Raw genomic sequence first — 20,367 nt, 5'->3', positions numbered from 1 at the left:
GAAAGAATGACCTCTTACATCTTATAAAGTATTTTAATCGCACAACCACTATGTTTAGAATAAAATGAATGATAAAATCCATTTACCTTTTTCAGGTAAGGAATACTACAAGATGTGGGCGGTTTTAGGGTGAGCAAAACAGGTGTTCTTGCATTAAACAGGACAAATGATGAACCACTGCTAACAACACGACAGCTAAAGTGTCAGTTAATTTATTTGATCCTTTTTGAGTCTTTGTCACTACTTGTGGGTTAAGTTTAGTTCCACTTTCTTCCCAGCAATGGTTCACCACTTGGGCATATTATGTTCCCAGTAAACATGTCTAAATAATGACATCAGTCATATAAGAATCTTTGAAAAAGGTGTAAATAATATTGTTATAGAAATATAAACATTTATTGTGTCAGTTCTTATGCAGGAAGTTCTAGAGACAGATGCGAGACAGATGTAAATAGCAACAAGGAAGCCAAAGCTAACAAGCAAATGAAAACAAGGTTTAAAGAAAAACCTACATGGAAATACATCAAATGCTAATATTTCACAATTAAAACAATGAAGTTGTTTTTATTTCATATAAACTTACGAACCACTTTTGTAATATAATTTAATATAGTATATTTATTACAATTCTACTTTCAAAATGCCTCCTTTTCACATTCCTAAACAGGGCACAGCCAAAGCAAAATGGTTACAGACAGGTATATCAGCAATTTTATTGTCAGTGTGGCAGACTGAAATGCACAATGCAGAAAAATTCAGAAACATTCAATGTGGGTATCATTACTGTAAATAAAAAAAGTGCAGGTCCATGTAAAAGAAAACTGTAGGTCCTTGTAATATACTTCTTTTTCCTTGGCTGTAACACCTTCCTTCCGTCCTCAACATGACCACAGACACAAACCTAAAAAAAAAAAAAACAGACACATAAGTGTTGCAGAAAAAATATATATAAGTATTCAAAGAAGTAAGGTGACTTGGAAATTTATAAAAAGCACAACAGCTAAAAGAATTTAACCAGGACTTCATGGATTTGATCACTTCCTTACCAGACAAAACTGATTTGCATAATAAATTTTTAATTCTGAAATGTTGTTTATGCCCTTAATAACTTAAAGTCACAACATTGCTGTTGCCTTATTTTTCTCCACCTTTTTTTACATCTGTTGCCTGATGACAATCGGACCAACTGTCAATCTACTGGTCACGTACCTGTTCATTCCCCATCCACCAAAGAGATAGCCAAGTAAGAGGCACTATCATTTAAACAATCATTATGTTTTTTTTTTCTTTCTGCAGCCCTATGCCTAGTGAAAATGTCCAGCAACAAAGGGCTTGGTGTGCACCGGGCATCAGTGAGGGTATATCATTCACTTTAGTAAATGATGTAAAGCCTCAAGACAGCTCTGTTCCCCCCCTCTCCTAAAGTTAGTGCTCCTATAAGGTCCCCAGTCTCCACTGATGATTCAGTCATAGGAACGTGCACACAAGGCATGTGTGCCCAAACCCTTCACTCCAAAGAAGACAGCAGAGCAAGCTATTTATTTATTTATTTATTTTACATTTGTTTATTTTACATTTGTTTACCGGGATAGTCCAACTGGATATATGTCCATTTTCAGTGGATGCAACCTTTATTTGGAGCTGTCACAGCTCTGCTTTTGCTATTGCAGAACGGTACTCAGTTGTCAACTGAGTACATTTCTGCAAATAACACTGCTCTTACCGGACAGGTTCGGGTTTCCTGAATCGCAAATCTACCTCATTTGTATGCCTTTCGCCTGCAATTGAGGTGATTTGCATGTCCCAGCCCCGTCCGTGTAAGAGCCGTTTTAGAAGCTCTCTTACCGCCCCTCACGTTCCTGGATGCCTCGTTGGACATGATGAGTGTATGGAGTCTTACTCTACTCTTACACCGCGTGCAAGCCGTCGTGAATCCTGCCCAGTGTGCTTTTACATATTAATCAGATTGTTCTTCAGATTAATTAGTTGTATTTTTACATATAATGTTAACATTCACTAGGCATAAAAGCTTGGCAGAGAAGTGTAGTGCAGGGTATAGTCTTAATTCATCTATGCAGTCTTCTGATTATTTGTTCTAGAGAAATCCATCTTAATCCCATTATAAACCACTTGCCTTCATTCACAGAAGTCTCTGCTCAATCCGTGTATCAAAGCTGCTATCAGATCCACATTTAGTAGCTAGTGGGATTCTTGGGTAGGGTGCATGTAATAAGACAAACACCAGTGTATCTCTTTTAAACAGTCACTTTATGAGTGCACTGCAGGGGATTGAGCACAGTGATGACTGTACTGAAAATGTAAAGATACATATGTTACACCACCCTGTTTCATATTATGCCCACTAAAGTGTTTATGACCACAGTTAGTTATGCCGTATTGGTCACTACTACAAATCTCCTCAGAGTTCCTTCTCGTCCTATGCATCTTTCTGCAACTTGACTTTCTTTCTAAAGAAAGATCTCAAACATCCCAGGTGGAAAGTTGCTGTACAGGCTCAATAGCTTGAATTATGTAGGGCATAATCACATGTCACAAACCTGGGCTTTGTGATTAGTTATGTTGTGTTAGGAACCTAATGACTTATGGCAAGGGTCTGCCCCACATGCCCAGAGCTTAGACCTGACCACTCTTTGTATGGAATTTGCAAATTCACTCCATATTTGCATGTTTTTTTCTGTGTTATTGATTTTTCTCCCACCACCAAAACATACTATTGGACTTAGTACTCTGAACTGCACATGCACACTGACACACACACACACACACACACACACACACACACACACACACACACACACACACACACACACACACACACACACACACACAGATAGACAGACAGATGTTACATTATACTTCTACTTAAGGTAGTATGTGCCATGGCTGAAAAACATTTTAGGAAAACCACTTCATTTACTTACCTGGTTGAGAGACATACACAGAAAAAATAGCTATAGTCATTAAGTGATATTAACAAAGATGCCACTGTCTGAAACTGCACTGATATGAAAACTGCTCTGGGGTGAGCAGATTAAGGGAGAATAAACTGGTCTATAACGTCTCACTGGGATGCATGGGTTGATGGATGAACAGATGACTATATATCCAAAGGCTAACAAATTTGTGTCCTACTCATTTCAGCATTGTTGTGGGCAGATCTTGCCTCTTGAACCTGTAGTTATTCTTTAAATGGCTAACAGGTCCATCGGCATATGGATGGCTATCCGCAGAGCCTACCTGAACCTTGCAAAACCATTCAACACAATAACCCACTGGGCCATTATGCATAGGCTCACCAGCATCAATTTGGACACATATCTCACACAATGGATTGATACCTAAATCAGGGATAGGACCCACATGGTCAGGATTGCAGGTGCCATGTCTGACTATACACCAGTTACACATGGCATCACACACAGCTTGGTCCTGGGATCTCTCTTGTTTAGTATATATTTGTCTTATGTACAGGCTATCACAGGGAGAATATGGCTGAACATGTTTGCACTTGACTGCAAACTGGGTGCCATTACCAACTCTCCAGCTGCCACATGCATACTCAATCAGGGTCTCACAGAGATGGATGACTGGTGCCTGAGCCATGGCCTACAGCTAAATGCCATTATTTGCATAGTCATCCCCTTTGGGAGTAACAACATGCCCACACATTACCACATAGGTAGTACTCCATTACATACGGTAGGAGTTGTTAGGGGTTTGGGGACATCACTTGTTCGTACTGTTGCCTTTAACATTCACATTGCCAAAATGGTTGGACACACTTGCTATGTGTGCCACCTTATCCCATATGGTTTCACATCTAGATCGAGTGAGGTCATTGTGCCCCTATACTCATCACATCCATGTTTGGTTACAATGCCACATTTGGGGTGTACCTTACCTGACACCTGCAGCAACTGTACTGGCCATGGACGGTCCTCACCAAGCAGATCTAGGGACTCACACAGATTCCCTGCATAGTTCAGATGCAGTAACTCCAGCTCTACTCAGTCGCTTACCACCTACTCAGATATGATGTGTGCCTGTTGTTTACAGCTATACCCAAACCAGTATTACTGGACATGCTCCACCTCAGGATATCCAACTCCCGTGGAGCTACACACTGCAGGGACGTATACCTCAGCACAGATGTTAATAGGACATTGTGGAGAGACAGATTCTTATCCCAGAGGCTCCACTCACTTCAGAATGTAATCCCAGTTTCACATAGGCAGAGCCACCCACTGACCACCTACTGGAGACATCTTGATGACTGTATGGGTGATTGTATATTTACCCCTGGGATATCCTCTGTGTCCCTGCTAGACAGAAGCACACTAGTATAAACGTACATGGGCTATCTTGTGTGACCTACTATTCACACACACAGTGTAGTAATGTGACAGGGTTGTGAATGCCAAACACACTCTGGCTAGGTTTGTACATGCCCTAGGGCAGATAGCCTAGTATCGACCTCTGAACCTATGCTTATGTTCATGATGCACAATGTTTATTGCTGATACTGTTTGCAAGTCTTTATCATCTTTGCTTTATCAATTTCCATGAAGAACTTCAGTATCTGCAGAACATATTTGATTATGACAGGGTTCCACTATATTATAGATGTGTCTGTTGTCATATAACTGTGTGCACAGGGCGGATTGCTGTATAGTGACAAATTCCTGGGTTAACACATGCAACTGCCAGATATACGTGGCCCACTGCTGTACTCAGACATAGCCTGTGTGTGGGCATGCCCAGTTCTGACATTACATGTTTTGTTGCCTGACATTTGTCTCATTTATTCAAGTGTGTGAGCATGCCCAGTGTGAACCTTCAGTATGTTGCTATCTGAGGTCCACTACATTTGCTGATGTGTGCGAACATGACCATTATTAACATTTATACTGTGTGTGTTGGAAGTTAGGTTCTGTTCTCACTGCAGGACTCACCTTTGTGTCATAACTCAACAAGGATTATGCTGTGCCTGCAGTGTTTCCATGGAATACTTTGCATAGACTTATCAACATTCCGTCATACAGGTGGACCACTGCAATGCTGTCATGGTTTAGTGGTTCAGTACTTTGGCTATAGTGCACAGTATCCTGGGTTCGAGGCCCATCACTGCTTTATATTTTCATACTGAGCAGACCAGACTGCTTAAGGGCCTGTTAAGTAAATATGAGCATGTTGGCTTTTGTTCAGCTATGCACTACTTAGACCAGGCTTGTCCGACATTGCTCAATATTCACCAACATTGCTGAACATTGCCCAATATTACTGAACATTGACCACAGTTGTGCTAGTTGATCTGTGCGAATTTGTTTGCATATACTACATTGTGGTAATTGCTGTTTAGCACTGCTTTATATTGCTTAACACATGCCATTCATGCCTTAGGTGGTGCTGCAGGGCTGCCTATGTTGGATGCACATACTACACTCCCTGCACGTTTGGAAGCTGGTAGTGTCAACTTAGCCATCCCTTTTATTTTATGTGCGAGTCAGAGAGAGGTATCATTTCCAGAGTTCCTACTGAGCCAGTGTATGTGCTATGCGTTGCCTCTTTGCCAAGGCTAAAGCATACTGGGCACGCCTCCTTCTGCCTACTGGGGCAGGCTCAGGTTGTTCCTCCTCCGAGTCACGCTCTGCCTGTGATGGCCTTGGCAATGGTGGGGGGCTGTTTGGCCCAGGCCTATGCTGGTCCTGCTGCAGCTGTTTTCGCAGGATTATATTATGTAGCATACCACATACCATGACAATTTGGGTACATGTAGTTGGTGAGTACCGCAAGGCTCCACCAGATGTGTCCAGGCACTGAAACCATGACTTGAGCAGCCCAAACAAACACTCTATTACGTTACGTGTTTGTGCGTGTGCATCATTATGGCATTCATGTTCAGGTGTGTGTGTGTGCATTTCTGATGGGTGTCATCAGCCATGGGTCCAGTGCATAGCCAGCATCCCCCACTAGGTGACAATGTGGGATGTCCCTATTGGCAAATGTCTGGTACAGCTGCGTCAGATGCCAGATATGGGAATCATGGTAGCTTCCAGGGCAGTCTGCACACACATTCAGTATTATGCCCTGGGCATCACACACGACCTGGCAGTTGATGGAAGGGAAGCCCTTGTGGTTGAAATAGACTCTACCCCACTCACCGGCTGGTGCTTTGATGCATATGTGTGTGCAGTCTATTGCACCCACTACCTCAGGGTATTCCGCTATTTGCTGGAAGAGACGCATATTGCTGGCCAATACCTCACGGGAATTGGGGAAATATACATGATCACCGACATGTGCTGACATGGCATCCAGGAACTGGTGTAGTACCCTGGATGCTGATGCCTGTGATATCCCCATCATATCACCAGTTGGTCTCCGGAAGGTACCTATTGCTAATATTCTTAGGCCAACACATACCTTGGTTTCCACTGGGATGGGTTCCCCTCTGTTGGTTCTGTGTGTGAGGCATGGCCTGCACAGCTCAACAATTTGCTGCAGGAGGTCTCTGTCCACTCTATAGCGCTCCACTATCTCCAGCTCATGTAGCCCCTGGTAGGTTACCCTGGGCCTGTACACTATTCTCCGTGTCCTCACTGTGGGTTGTCCAGCAGCATTTCCATTGTCACCACCCTCAGCATGTTGCATATGTTGCCTTATAACAGCAATGGCAGCCCCTAGCATTTCTTTGTCTCAGTAAAGCTTTTTCAGTTTTCACTTCTATTTGCTTACTGCAGTGTCTGTTGTGAGAAACATAATGGACTGTTGTTGGCAGAGTTTTAAGTGCTAGGCTGGGCTAGTGTACTGCCTGTGTAATTGCCTGATTCTGATTGTTTTCACCTGCTAGCTCTGCTAGTACTCCCTGGTAGCTTCGTACTATTTGTTGTGCTTCCTTTTTCCTTTCTGTTTCTTCAGGGGGAAGTGCCGCGCACACAAGCACAAAAACGCGCACAGCAGCTAACATGCACGCACACATGCTTACACGGACTAAAGCTTGCTTATTCGGGTTAACACATGCGCACACCAGTGCAAACATGCTTACAACTCTTTAAATAGCCTTATACATGCTTACTCCGGCTTAAACGCGCACACTCATGCTTACACGTGCACACTCTGTCTTACTCGGGTTTACAGGTGCGCACATGCGCGCATGCACGCCCAGCAAGAAACTTTGGTGTTATCCATGGTATACACCTTCCATTTCTTGGCTTTCCTTAGCCAACCTGTTGACACACCTCTTTCCATGATGTCTAACTGACAGCGGACACATGCCACTCTGCTCCAATGAGCTTCACTTCTTTCAAACATACCCCCCTTGTGATGTCACCTATCTTCTACTCTGTTACTCCCCTTATCCTACTCCTACACTCCACTGACTGTGCTCATTTGCTATGTAAACTAGCGATTCACTATCCTAACACTCATTTACATAGTATTGCCTACTAATGCTTGGTTACATGTCTTATGGCTTCTCATGGCATCCCCCATTAGTAACCTCTACTCGGTGGCCATGTTGTCTTCAGCCTGCCATTCCCTTGCATTGTACATTAACAATTTCAATAAAATCCACATTTGTAGGTTATAATTTTTAGTATTCTGTGTTTTAGAGCGCAGCCCGTTTGTACAGCACTGCGCTACGCTTAAACATCGGAAATCTTAATTTTGCATCAGGGAACATTTCCAATGGCCGTATATTTGGCCATTGGCATGCTTCCTGCACTGGATGCAACCTTTATTTGGAGCTGTCACAGCTCCGTTTTGCTATTTGCAGAACGGTACTCAGTTGTCAACTGAGTACATTTCTGCAAATAACACTGCTCTTACTCGGACAGGTTCGGGTTTCCTGAATCGCAAATCTACCTCATTTGTATGCCTTTCGCCTGCAATTGAGGTGATTTGCATGTCCCAGCCCCGTCCGTGTAAGAGCCGTTTTAGAAGCTCTCTTACACGCCCCTACGTTCCTGGATCGCTCGTTGGACATGATGACTGTATGGAGTCTTACTCTACTCTTACACTCCGTGCAAGCCGTCGTGAATCCTGCCCAGTGTGCTTTTACATATTAATCAGATTGTTCTTCAGATTAATTAGTTGTATTTTTACATATAATGTTAACATTCACTAGGCATAAAAGCTTGGCAGAGAAGTGTAGTGCAGGGTATAGTCTTAATTCATCTATGCAGTCTTCTGATTATTTGTTCTAGAGAAATCCATCTTAATCCCATTATAAACCACTTGCCTTCATTCACAGAAGTCTCTGCTCAATCCGTGTATCAAAGCTGCTATCAGATCCACATTTAGTAGCTAGTGGGATTCTTGGGTAGGGTGCATGTAATAAGACAAACACCAGTGTATCTCTTTTAAACAGTCACTTTATGAGTGCACTGCAGGGATTGAGCACAGTGATGACTGTACTGAAAATGTAAAGATACATATGTTACACCACCCCTGTTTCATATTATGCCCACTAAAGTGTTTATGACCACAGTTAGTTATGCCGTATTGGTCACTACTACAAATCTCCTCAGAGTTCCTTCTCGTCCTATGCATCTTTCTGCAACTTGACTTTCTTTCTAAAGAAAGATCTCAAACATCCCAGGTGGAAAGTTGCTGTACAGGCTCAATAGCTTGAATTATGTAGGGCATAATCACATGTCACAAACCTGGGCTTTGTGATTAGTTATGTTGTGTTAGGAACCTAATGACTTATGGCAAGGGTCTGCCCCACATGCCCAGAGCTTAGACCTGACCACTCTTTGTATGGAATTTGCAAATTCACTCCATATTTGCATGTTTTTTTTCTGTGTTATTGATTTTTCTCCCACCACCAAAACATACTATTGGACTTAGTACTCTGAACTGCACATGCACACTGACACACACACACACACACACACACACACACACACACACACACACACACACACACACACACACACACACACACACACACACACACACAGATAGACAGACAGATGTTACATTATACTTCTACTTAAGGTAGTATGTGCCATGGCTGAAAAACTTTTTAGGAAAACCACTTCATTTACTTACCTGGTTGAGAGACATACACAGAAAAAATAGCTATAGTCATTAAGTGATATTAACAAAGATGCCACTGTCTGAAACTGCACTGATATGAAAACTGCTCTGGGGTGAGCAGATTAAGGGAGAATAAACTGGTCTATAACGTCTCACTGGGATGCATGGGTTGATGAATGAACAGATGACTATATATCCAAAGGCTAACAAATTTATAATTTTCAAAGGCAGCTCAAGTGACATTCTTCATACTTTTACCAAACTCACTATAGTCATGCTATAATTATGTTACATGGCTTTTATACATTTTCCAACTTTATCCCACTGGGGATCATTAGGAAGCTTCAGGCCACCTTTGCCTTCACTACATTCAAAGCAAAGAAATCAGTCTTGGCTGGGATGCCAGTGTATCACAGTATGCACATTCATACACACGCACAATACACACACACAAAACATGCACAACTGTTGTCATAGACAAGCACAATACACACAAACAACATGCATAACCGTGGGCAAGTAGGATGACCATCCAGTTCTCCTATGTCATGTCCTTGGGATAAATTAGGATGACCACCCTGTTCTCCTATGTCATGTCCTTGGGATATTTTTTTTTTGGAAATCCTGTAGGGCTGTGTTTCAAGTCTTCTTTGGACAGAATTTGCAACCAAATCAGTTAAAATAAAACAAAAGAATTGTGTTTACTATGTATCTTCATTTATGACATACTGTAAAGGAAGAAAGAAGAATGACCTCTTACATCTTATAAAGTATTTTAATCGCACAACCACTATGTTTAGAATAAAATGAATGATAAAATCCATTTACCTTTTTCAGGTAAGGAATACTACAAGATGTGGGTGGTTTTAGGGTGAGCAAAACAGGTGTTCTTGCATTAAACAGGACAAATGATGAACCACTGCTAACAACACGACAGCTAAAGTGTCAGTTAATTCATTTGATCCTTTTTGAGTCTTTGTCACTACTTGTGGGTTAAGTTTATTTCCACTTTCTTCCCAGCAATGGTTCACCACTTGGGCATATTGTGTTCCCAGTAAACATGTCTAAATAATGACATCAGTCATATAAGCATCTTTGAAAAAGGTGTAAATAATATTGTTATAGAAATATAAACATTTATTGTGTCAGTTCTTATGCAGGAAGTTCTAGAAACAGATGCGAGACAGATGTAAATGGCAACAAGGAAGCCAAAGCTAACAAGCGAATGAAAACAAGGTTTAAAGAAAAACCTACATGGAAATACATCAAATGCTAATATCTCACAATTAAAACAATGAAGTTGTTTTTATTTCATATAAACTTACGAACCACTTTTGTAATATAATTTAATATAATGTATTTATTACAATTCTACGTTCAAAATGCCTCCTTTTCACATTCCTAAACAGGGCACAGCCAAAGCAAAATGGTTACAGACAGGTATATCAGCAATTTTATTGTCAGAGCGGCAGACTGAAATGCACAATGCAGAAAAATTCAGAAACATTCAATGTGGGTATCATAACTGTAAATAAAAAAAGTGCAGGTCCATGTAAAAGAAAACTGTAGGTCCTTGTAATATACTTCTTTTTCCTTGGCTGTAACACCTTCCTTCCGTCCTCAACATGACCACAGACACAAACCTAAAAAAAAAAAAAACAGACACATAAGTGTTGCAGAAAAAATATATATAAGTATTCAAAGAAGTAAGGTGACTTGGAAAGTTATAAAAAACACAACAGCTAAAAGAATTTAACCAGGACTTCATGGATTCGATCATTTCCTTACCAGACAAAACTGATTTGCATAGTGAATTTGTAATTCTGAAATGTTGTTTATGCCCTTAATAACTTAAAATCACAACATTGCTGTTGCCTTATTTTTCTCCACCTTTTTTTACATCTGTTGCCTGATGACAATCGGACCAACTGTCAATCTACTGGTCACGTACCTGTTCATTCCCCATCCACCAAAGAGATAGCCAAGTAAGAGGCACTATCATTTAGACAGTCATTATGTTTTTCTTTCTTTCTGCAGCCCTATGCCTAGTGAAAATGTCCAGCAACAAATAAAGGGCTTGGTGTGCAACGGGCATCAGTGAGGGTATATCATTCACTTTAGTAAATGATGTAAACCCTCAGGACAGCTCTGTTCCCCCCTCTCCTAAAGTTAGTGCTCCTATAAGGTCCCCAGTCTCCACTGATGATTCAGTCATAGGAACATGCACACAAGGCATGTGTGCCCAAACCCTTCACTCCAAAGAAGACAGCAGAGCAAGCTATGCCTTGACATTTCCCTCTTCCATATCAGCCAGAAATGGTGCCCAATCCACTACCCAAATTTTTGTCATGTCTCCTAGTCAGGGCTGTATCCCTCTATGGTAGTGCAGTTAACATAAAGTACAATTGTGCAAAATATTACCATAACAGTAAATGTCCTTCTCTTCACTGTTGCAGTATTCATCACCTTAGGAATCTCCTACCAAGGATAGCCCAGCATCTAGCCAGTATACCAAAGCATTTAGATCTTAAATGTGATGTACGTAACATGTATGCTCCTCTCACTGGAAGTAGAAAGGTGACATACAGACACAGTTACTCAGAACTGAATTGCCACAGTTGAGGAGTTTATGCACACCCAAAGGGAGAAAATGCAGATGGAAAAGGGGGACCCTCAGCCAGGAAGGAAACCAAATCAAAACTCAAAAGAAAAAGGGGAATGGAGGTAGTCAGGGGTGGCTTGTCCTATCAGACTGCAGGACTGCAGCTCTCCCAGCAAGATAAATAACATTTCATAAATAAAATAATAAAATATAAATTATTTATTATCTGGCCCCTTCTTATTTCGCTACGAGTCCGACTGACTCGCTGAAGTCCCAGAACTCAAACTGCACATGCTTGCCGAGTTCCAGGTAAAAAAAAAAAAAATGTAGTTTTTCTGTAAATCCAGATCCAGACTGCTGTAAAAGCAGTCTGGATTAATGAGTGAAGGCATCAGTGTGATGCCCAGAAATCTATGCGGTTTTGTAACCGCATAGAAATGGAAGGGGCTCGGACTGCCACGTCCACAGGCACATACGTGACGTGATGGGCTGAATGGCTATTGATTGGTTCTCGCACTCTTCCTGGGCTTTATATGCTGGGAAAAGAGCGAGAACCAAACAGTAGCAGCCGGTGAGCACTGACTGAGTAAACTTGTTAGTATATTTGCAATTTTAATTGCATAACATTGCATCATTGCATCGGAAATCGGTCATCCTGAGGACCTGAGGCTAATACTGAATTTTTTTTTTAATTCGTTCAGTTGGACTGTAGTGAGTGACTATTAAGCTGAGCTGACAGCTCACTGAGAGACTGAAATAAGTAAGTGACATTTTTCTTTTCTTGGTGGAGTTGTACTGTCTACAGTGACAGTCTCTTTATGCTGGCATGCTGCAGGTAATAATCGGTCTTTATTTTGCCATGCTGTGTATTGACAGCATACCCTTCAACTGTCCCTGATTGACTCAAATTTTGGCTGAGTCCCTCTTAATCCCTCCTAAGACTAGTGACTTTTGGAGGAAAGGTCGTGAATTACATTTGAATTATGACAATAATTAAGAGTTATAGACTTCTTTTACTCCAGAAAGAGTATTAATTCTTATGTTCTGATTCTGTCAATGTCTACTCTCAAGTTAATAGCATTAATATTTTAAAATTGTCCCTGATTCTGTTGAAATTTGTCCCTTATTGGTTGAGAGCTATGAGACAGTATTGTGGACATGGTGCTACTACTGTCTTTGGTTTAGTGTCAACCACTGCAATCACAGCGATGTGTGCAAGTGTGCTGAATGCCAGTTATTACTTTAAATGCAACTAATGTGATTTTGTGCAGTGCTAAATGTATTTGGATCAGAGGGCAGCTAGATTGTAAAGTATTAAAATTTAAAAGTTCAAAAGTATTTTATTAATACATCTATTTATTTTAATACTTAAGGTGGATAACTAACAAGTTAATTCTAAGACATTATTTTAATATTTTGTTTGTGAGGGTGAGGTTTTGTGGAAAATGCATGACTTTACAAGGGGGAGGGATGATTTTTTATTTGTACCCATTCATTAGTTGTTATCTTAATTGTATGTATTTAAGCTGCTGGGTATGCATTTCTCAAATTGTTCTGAAGAAGCCTGACAGAGTTTGGGTGAAAGCGCTTAACTACATTAACTTGTGTTCGTGTGGTCACTGTCACTGTCACTGTGATTTTTGAATAAATCTTTGTATCGTTCAGCCTTGGTGTTTTCAACTTCTTTAGTATGTTTGTGCAAATACACTGTGGGGGGGTGTGAGATTAAATGCTCCCTTAGGTTGTGAGACTACTACCAAATATTTACTTTTTGTGTCGTTCCCTCTCCCCTGTCATCAACTGTCCAGACTTTTGCAAAATTAATAGATTTTTGCTTCTTATTTTTTTTTTTGTTCCTCATAACATTTGTGGTTTTCTGACAAATCATTTAGGAATGAAGTCACTAAATAATTATAGACATTGAGTTTCAGACTTCACACCCTTCAGAAAAATGCATGCAAGACCTGTTATTCTGTCAACTGTCTAAGTTTATACAAGAGCAATTTTTAGTACTGTTTGTATGTTCTGCCAATATATTTGGCCTTGTCCAAATTAATTTCCTGCATTGAGGTATGCGCAAATAAATTGTTTTATACAATTAGGTATATCCAAACCTCTCAACTGTCCCTGATTTTGGCTCAAAATTTTGCTCTCCACTAATAGTCCCTCTGCAATGTAGCAAATTTGGAAGAAAATGCGGAGGGTTTACAATTAATAAATAATTGTAATGATCAGTTATAGATTACTTTTAATTTCAGAAATGCATGTAGATTCTCTTATTTTGTCATCTGCTCAAGTTAACAGTACTAATATTAAAAAAGTGTCCCTTCTTTGACAGGTTCCCAGCTGTATTATGTGGCTATTTTATATTTTTGCATCACATTTTTGGTCTGTTTTTCATAAAATTGTGGGTTTCTAGCAAATTAGTGACAAATCATTACAGACTGAAATTAGAAAATAATGACAGACATTTGAGTTTCAGATTTCATACCCTTCAGAAAATTCATACTAAAACAAGACCTAATTATCTTTCTAAGTTTATAACAGCGATATTCAAAAATTGTCCTAAATTTTGGCCTTTGTCACACTTTATTTAATTTATGGCTTTGTCCAGATTTCTTGCTCTGAGGTTGAGAGATATGATAAATGTGTCATGGCCATCACAGTCAGCCAGAGACATTTCAAATTGTGACATACTTGTTGCACCCCACTCCCCCATGTAGTGACTCTGGATGTGTCCAAGCAAGGCAAGGAGCAGTTATGCAGTGTTAAAAGTGTGCAGAGTATCCCCCATGCAAGGTAGACACAAGTACTGCAGTGGCTTTTCATCTGTCCTTGATTTTGCAGAATGTTCTGGTTTTCTGTCATATTTTTATACTGTTGATTTGTGGTTCTTCTTAATCAGAAAATGCATGTTTTTACAGTGCCTGTTGCACTGTGTTTAAGTAGCAATGCTTTAATGACCATCAGGTAAGCTTGTCTGAGACTGTAAGATGCAAGTAAGCTTTAATAAGCATACTGGTAAAGAATTACCATAATTGAAAGCCTTTTTGTTGTTGCCATGCAGTGAATATTTATATAACTAGGAAAACGGACTGTATCAGAGTTATCAGAAAGCCAACAAAGTCCACTCCACGATAATTAGTCTTAACGCACCTTTTATTACCAAAACAAGCAACGTTTTCGCTACAACCCCTGGTGTAGCTTCCTCAGAGTACAAAGTAAAACTTGTAACAGTTACTTTTTTAAACATAAAAACGCGCCAAAACAGAAAGGCGACGTGAAATTGTTAAAGATACAAACAAATTAAAATGGTACCATAGTAACTTCTGAGTGTAAAACATATCCTGCCAACATTTTGTGGAAACTCAATCACCCATTGTAACACTAAAATCATTCTTTAAAAACATTTGAAGTAAGTATAAACTATTAAAAAACATGCCGACCCTTCCGAGTCAAGGCATGCGCACTCCATGATAAACAGTGAAAAAAACATTAAGTTGAAGTGTCATAATCTTGATCAAAGTTAATCAGGTCTAAGCTGATATTTAGGAAAAGTCATCGGTTCTACATAAAATGAGTAGCCAGTAGACCAACTCGTCAAAGTCCGGTAAAATGCTGTGCTAAACAAAAACACATACTACTAAATGTATTAGTCTGACCCGACTTAGGTAGTAGGGTCGTAACTGCAAAAGCAAGTTTTTTGTGTGTGTTTTAAGCCAAGCGTTCGGTCTCAGTGAACACCCCTATGCAGCTCAGTGATAAAAAGCAACCAAAGTTACATCGGATCAGCCACATACCAAGAATGTACTAGTACTCACAGTAAGAAAAAATGTCGAGGGCAAAGCTTGGTCTACACTAAAGCTGATGACAGGTAATCCATCCTACAGGATTCAGCCAGGGATTGACTGCTCTTGTCAAGTCCCACCATGTATACTACACTAAGAGGAATAACCTACTAAAAGTTGTGTAAGCTTCCTACAACTTACGTAGGAAGGGTGAGAAACCAATGACATCGCACATTGTTGTGATGAACGGATCAAGCGGTCCAGTTTATTGTATTGAAAGAAATCACTTCAAAATATTACAAGCTTATACCTTAATTTAATAACCAAATACTTTAGTATTAGGGAGGTATTAAAAGATAATGATTATAACTACAATAAACTTTTTAAAAACCGTACCAGGTTTTGTAAGAAAGAACCCCATCAGGGAAGACTATGTATTTCAAAGCCATACCATACTACAAACAGGGGCGTAATCCCTCCATGTAACCCCTTAGTCCAGGATCTAAGGGGACAAAAACCGTGATGAAACAAGCTGCCAATGCACATTAGTGATCAGGACCAGACAAAGTGGCCCTGTGTGAAACCCCCTACTAAGCAGTCAAACCCAAGAAATGCAAACCTATGAAGAACATAACACAATGTGGAAGTCAAACGAGAATATCCACAGTGTAGGGGTTACATGGAGGGATTACGCCCCTGTTTGTAGTATGGTATGGCTTTGAAATACATAGTCTTCCCTGATGGGGTTCTTTCTTACAAAACCTGGTACGGTTTTTAAAAAGTTTATTGTAGTTATAATCATTATCTTTTAATACCTCCCTAATACTAAAGTATTTGGTTATTAAATTAAGGTATAAGCTTGTAATATTTTGAAGTGATTTCGATCCGCTCATCACAACAATGATGTCATTGTTTCACCCTTTCCACGTAAGTGTAGGAAGCTTACACAACTTTTAGTAGATTATTCCTCTTAGTGTAGTATACATGGTGGGACTTGACAAGAGCAGTCAATCCCTGGCTGAATCCTGTAGGATGGATTACCTGTCATCAGCTTTAGTGTAGACCAAGCTTTGCCTCGACATTTTTCTTATTGTGAGTACTAGTACATTCTTGGTATGTGGCTGATCCGATGTAACTTTGGTTGCTTTTTATCACTGAGCTGCATAGGGGTGTTCACTGAGACCGAACGCTTGGCTTAAAACACACACAAAAAACTTGCTTTTGCAGTTACGACCCTACTACCTAAGTCGGGTCAGACTAATACATTTAGTAGTATGTGTTTTTGTTTAGCACAGCATTTTACCGGACTTTGACGAGTTGGTCTACTGGCTACTCATTTTATGTAGAACCGATGACTTTTCCTAAATATCAGCTTAGACCTGATTAACTTTGATCAAGATTATGACACTTCAACTTAATGTTTTTTTCACTGTTTATCATGGAGTGTGCATGCCTTGACTCGAAGGGGGTATGTTTTTTTTAATAGTTCATACTTACTTCAAATGTTTTTAAAGAATGATTTTAGTGTTACAATGGGTGATTGAGTTTCCACAAAATGTTGGCAGGATATGTTTTACACTCAGAAGGTACTATGGTACCATTTTACATTGTTTGTTTCTTTAACAACTTCACGTCGCCTTTCTGTTTTGGCGCGTTTTTTATGTTTAAAAAAGTAACTGTTTCAAGTTTTGCTTTGTACTTGAGGAAGCTACACCAGGGCTTGTTTTGGTAATAAAAGGTGCGTTAAGACTAATTATCGTGGAGTGGACTTTGTTGGCTTTCTGATAACTCTGATACAGTCCGTTTTTCTTGGTTTTTTGTATCAGCAACAGTTTGTCTTCACAATTTATATAACTAGATAAAGTATAAGCCATAGGTATTGAAATGCATATGACAGTATTTGTAATAAAGGACAGGATTACATATTTTCAGAAGCTCATTACAGTTGTTGGAGACTAGCAGTTATCTTTGCAGGCTTTACCCGTAAACTAAACAGAATGTCAATCTATCATGTGTGGTCCATAACCTGTGCAGTAATCCTTTAATCAATTTATCTTGATCCTGTTTCTTGTTTGCTGTTCATTTTTTACTTTGATCATGTTTTCCCCATGAAACAAGTAGATAGTTGTTGTCAGGCAGCAGGCCTTTTTTGGATGAGAAACATTTTTACAAGTGGAGGTATCACAGAGATTGCTACTTTCAGCATGTTACTTGGTACTTTTATAAAGGTGAATATAAATTATAATTAGAACTGCAGTGCAAGGAGAAGTGGATTGAGATGAGTGCTGCTTGTTTTCTTATACTTGGTTTTGACTGGCATTCCAGTAATGTATTTAAAAAGTAATTTAGTTTTTCATGCATCACAACCTTTTTGTTTCCATCTAGATATTAAGTAAGCTGTCATGTAGCCAATGCATTGAAATATTTTTTTCTTTTACACTTCATTTTGTCTTGATTGGACTCTCATAATGATGGTTTGGAACCCAGGGAGCATATTTAATTAAAGACTCAGTTTTTGTGTTTTTTTTAGCATAGCCCCACCCCTTTCTGGTTGGCCACACCCCTTCACATTGCCCTTCCCCCCGTTTAGATGTTTCCTGCAGCCCCCTCTTTGATTTGAAGCCATCAGTTGCCACTGGAGGTAGTGACCAAATACTGCAACAGTGAAGACAAGAACATCTACTGCTATAGTAAGATTTTACACAACTGTACTATGTCCTTCTATAATCTATATCATTGTTGCAGTATTCTTCACCTTATGGAAAGAACAAAAAAACTCAAGAAAAGGAGTGAGTGGTGGAAGGCTAGGAAAAGCCTTCAACAAACCCATGCAGGATAGCCCTAGCAAAACCTGCACTGACCCTATAAACCATTTCCAATTTATAATGTTTAGTAAAGGTATGCCCTGAAGATCAAGTGGCAGCTTCAGGGCTGGAATTGGTGTCCAAACATTTGAAGAAGGCACCAGAAGAGAGAATAGCACTAGTGGAATGAGTTCTAACTGATGAAGAAAGACATTTGCTATGAAAAGGATAAAAAAAGGAATTGGCCTTAGATATCCAGGAGGAGATGGTTTGCTTAGAAACAGCCAAACCCAAAGTCCAGGGATGAAAAGAAAAAAAAAAAACTGGTCAGGTATCTGGAGGGGTGGTTGAGGAGAAGGAAAGTATGAATGAGGAGGTCAAAGCTTGAATGAGAGGAGCTGCAGCTAACTGGCACTGAGTGCCCGTGTAAGATGTGACTGCAAAATGCCAAAGAACATCAGAAGTAAGATGTACAAAGTAGTGGTAAGACCAGTAGTACTGTGCGGTACAAAAACCTGGGTGGTGAAGGCATTGCAGGTGAGGAAGCTAGAGGTGATGGAGATGAAGTGCTTAATATATGGGTGGTAGGATGCATATTGTGGGACAGATGAAGAAAGAAGTACATCAGAGAAGAAGCCAAAGTGACTCCAATTGCAGAGAAGGTCAGAGAACAGATTACACTGCTTCAGACACGTGCAGAAAAGCAGAAGACAATCTGGTGAAAAAGATTTGGGGCAGACATGAAGAAAGTAAGAGGAAATGAGACTGACCAGCAAAAAGGTGGATGGATTGTAATAGTCAGGCATGACTGTCAAAGAAGGTAGGTGGGTGGCATTGAATCAAGAGAAACAGCAACAGATGACAAGACACCCTGACCCCATATAGAAAATGGGGGATAAGAGAGATGTTGATGACGAAGATAATGATGATGATGATGGCAACATGATTAGAGTACAGGATAACAACAAGGACCCTACCTCTAGTGTAACTTGGGACAGACAGACAGGTAGCAATCAGTGTTCAACATCTGTCAACAGACTAATTCATAGAATGCTGTAAGATTATACTATGTTGGGGGAAATCCCAGAAGATGACTAAAATGTTAAGAAGATACTCAAATTAGAGACAGAGGAAGAAAAAAGTCCTGTTTGCTATAATTGCAGCCCCCTCCCCACTAACTGAAACAAGCTGTGTAGTGCCAGATGCTATAGAGGTCTAGACTACATTGCAAGAGGCATATATATAGTAGGGATACATATGCCACCATCCTGCTATATATGGTGCTAATGAAACCTCATCTTGAATACTTTTATAACTTCATAAAGCCTTATCAGACTGATAGAATTTTAACAGGATTACCAAGACGAAGAAATGAGAATGCAAACAGTATGAGGACACAGTCTCAGAGATGTGAGAATGTGTACAACTGGAAGGAAAGGTGGAAATATAATATGGAAAGAGGTACACATTGCTGCTGGCAGGTTTAAGATTTAATACTATTGACAAAGCAGTTGGAGGAGGGCTTTTATAATGGACATCATGACAGTGTTGGGTATGGATGAGGCAATGCAGTATATGTAAATTAAACAGGTGTATATGCCTTCCCCTTGGAAGGTTAATCTAAAATATCTGATTGCAGATAGTGATAACATGGTAGCAATACACTACACAAGAAAACAGTGGCCATCAGATGTCATGACATTAGTGCTTGCACGTAAAGCGGCCTTTAGTAAAAAATCAATTAAACAAGGCAGACAGACACAGAAAAAAATGCTGAGAAGCCAGGATGACAGTGTGCCTATCTTAAGTTTTCTACACTGATGTCCTTTGAAGCATCACATTAACTCTGCCAGCACTGTCCTGCAGAAATAAACAAGATGATCTGAATACAATGTATTTGTCTCTCTTTCTCTCTCTCTCTCTCTCTCTCTCTCTCTATTTTTTTACATTTTGAGTACCTATTGAAGTGGATAACCTTTAACTTTTCTGACTTAAATATTAAATTAGCCTTCCATTATGCTGTGCAAAGAGTGCTTTCAGTTCCTTAAATAATGCAGAGAAGCGTAAGAACTGTTAATACGCAATAATATGATATAGTGTAGCATACAGC

The 20,367-nt window shown here is 39.8% G+C and overlaps 1 protein-coding gene across 2 annotated transcripts in view; it reads right to left on the bottom strand.

Annotated features, from left to right (window-relative positions):
- Nucleotides 1–10,403: 10,403 nt before the first annotated feature.
- The window catches only part of MYBPH (myosin binding protein H), a 257,185-nt gene continuing 247,221 nt past the window's right edge, over nucleotides 10,404–20,367 (bottom strand). For both annotated transcript variants that reach the window (XM_044079758.1, XR_006365820.1), the window contains one exon: nucleotides 10,404–10,706. The gene's annotated coding sequence lies outside the window, so the exon portion shown is untranslated. The remainder of the gene's footprint in view (nucleotides 10,707–20,367) is intronic.

Source organism: Protopterus annectens, chromosome 8.part0 (genome assembly GCF_019279795.1).
Source record: "Protopterus annectens isolate FY-2018-M chromosome 8.part0, PAN1.0, whole genome shotgun sequence".
NCBI lineage: Eukaryota > Metazoa > Chordata > Ceratodontiformes > Protopteridae > Protopterus > Protopterus annectens.
Note: the sequence above shows the minus strand (reverse complement) of the source record. Positions and strands in the feature narration are given on the sequence as shown.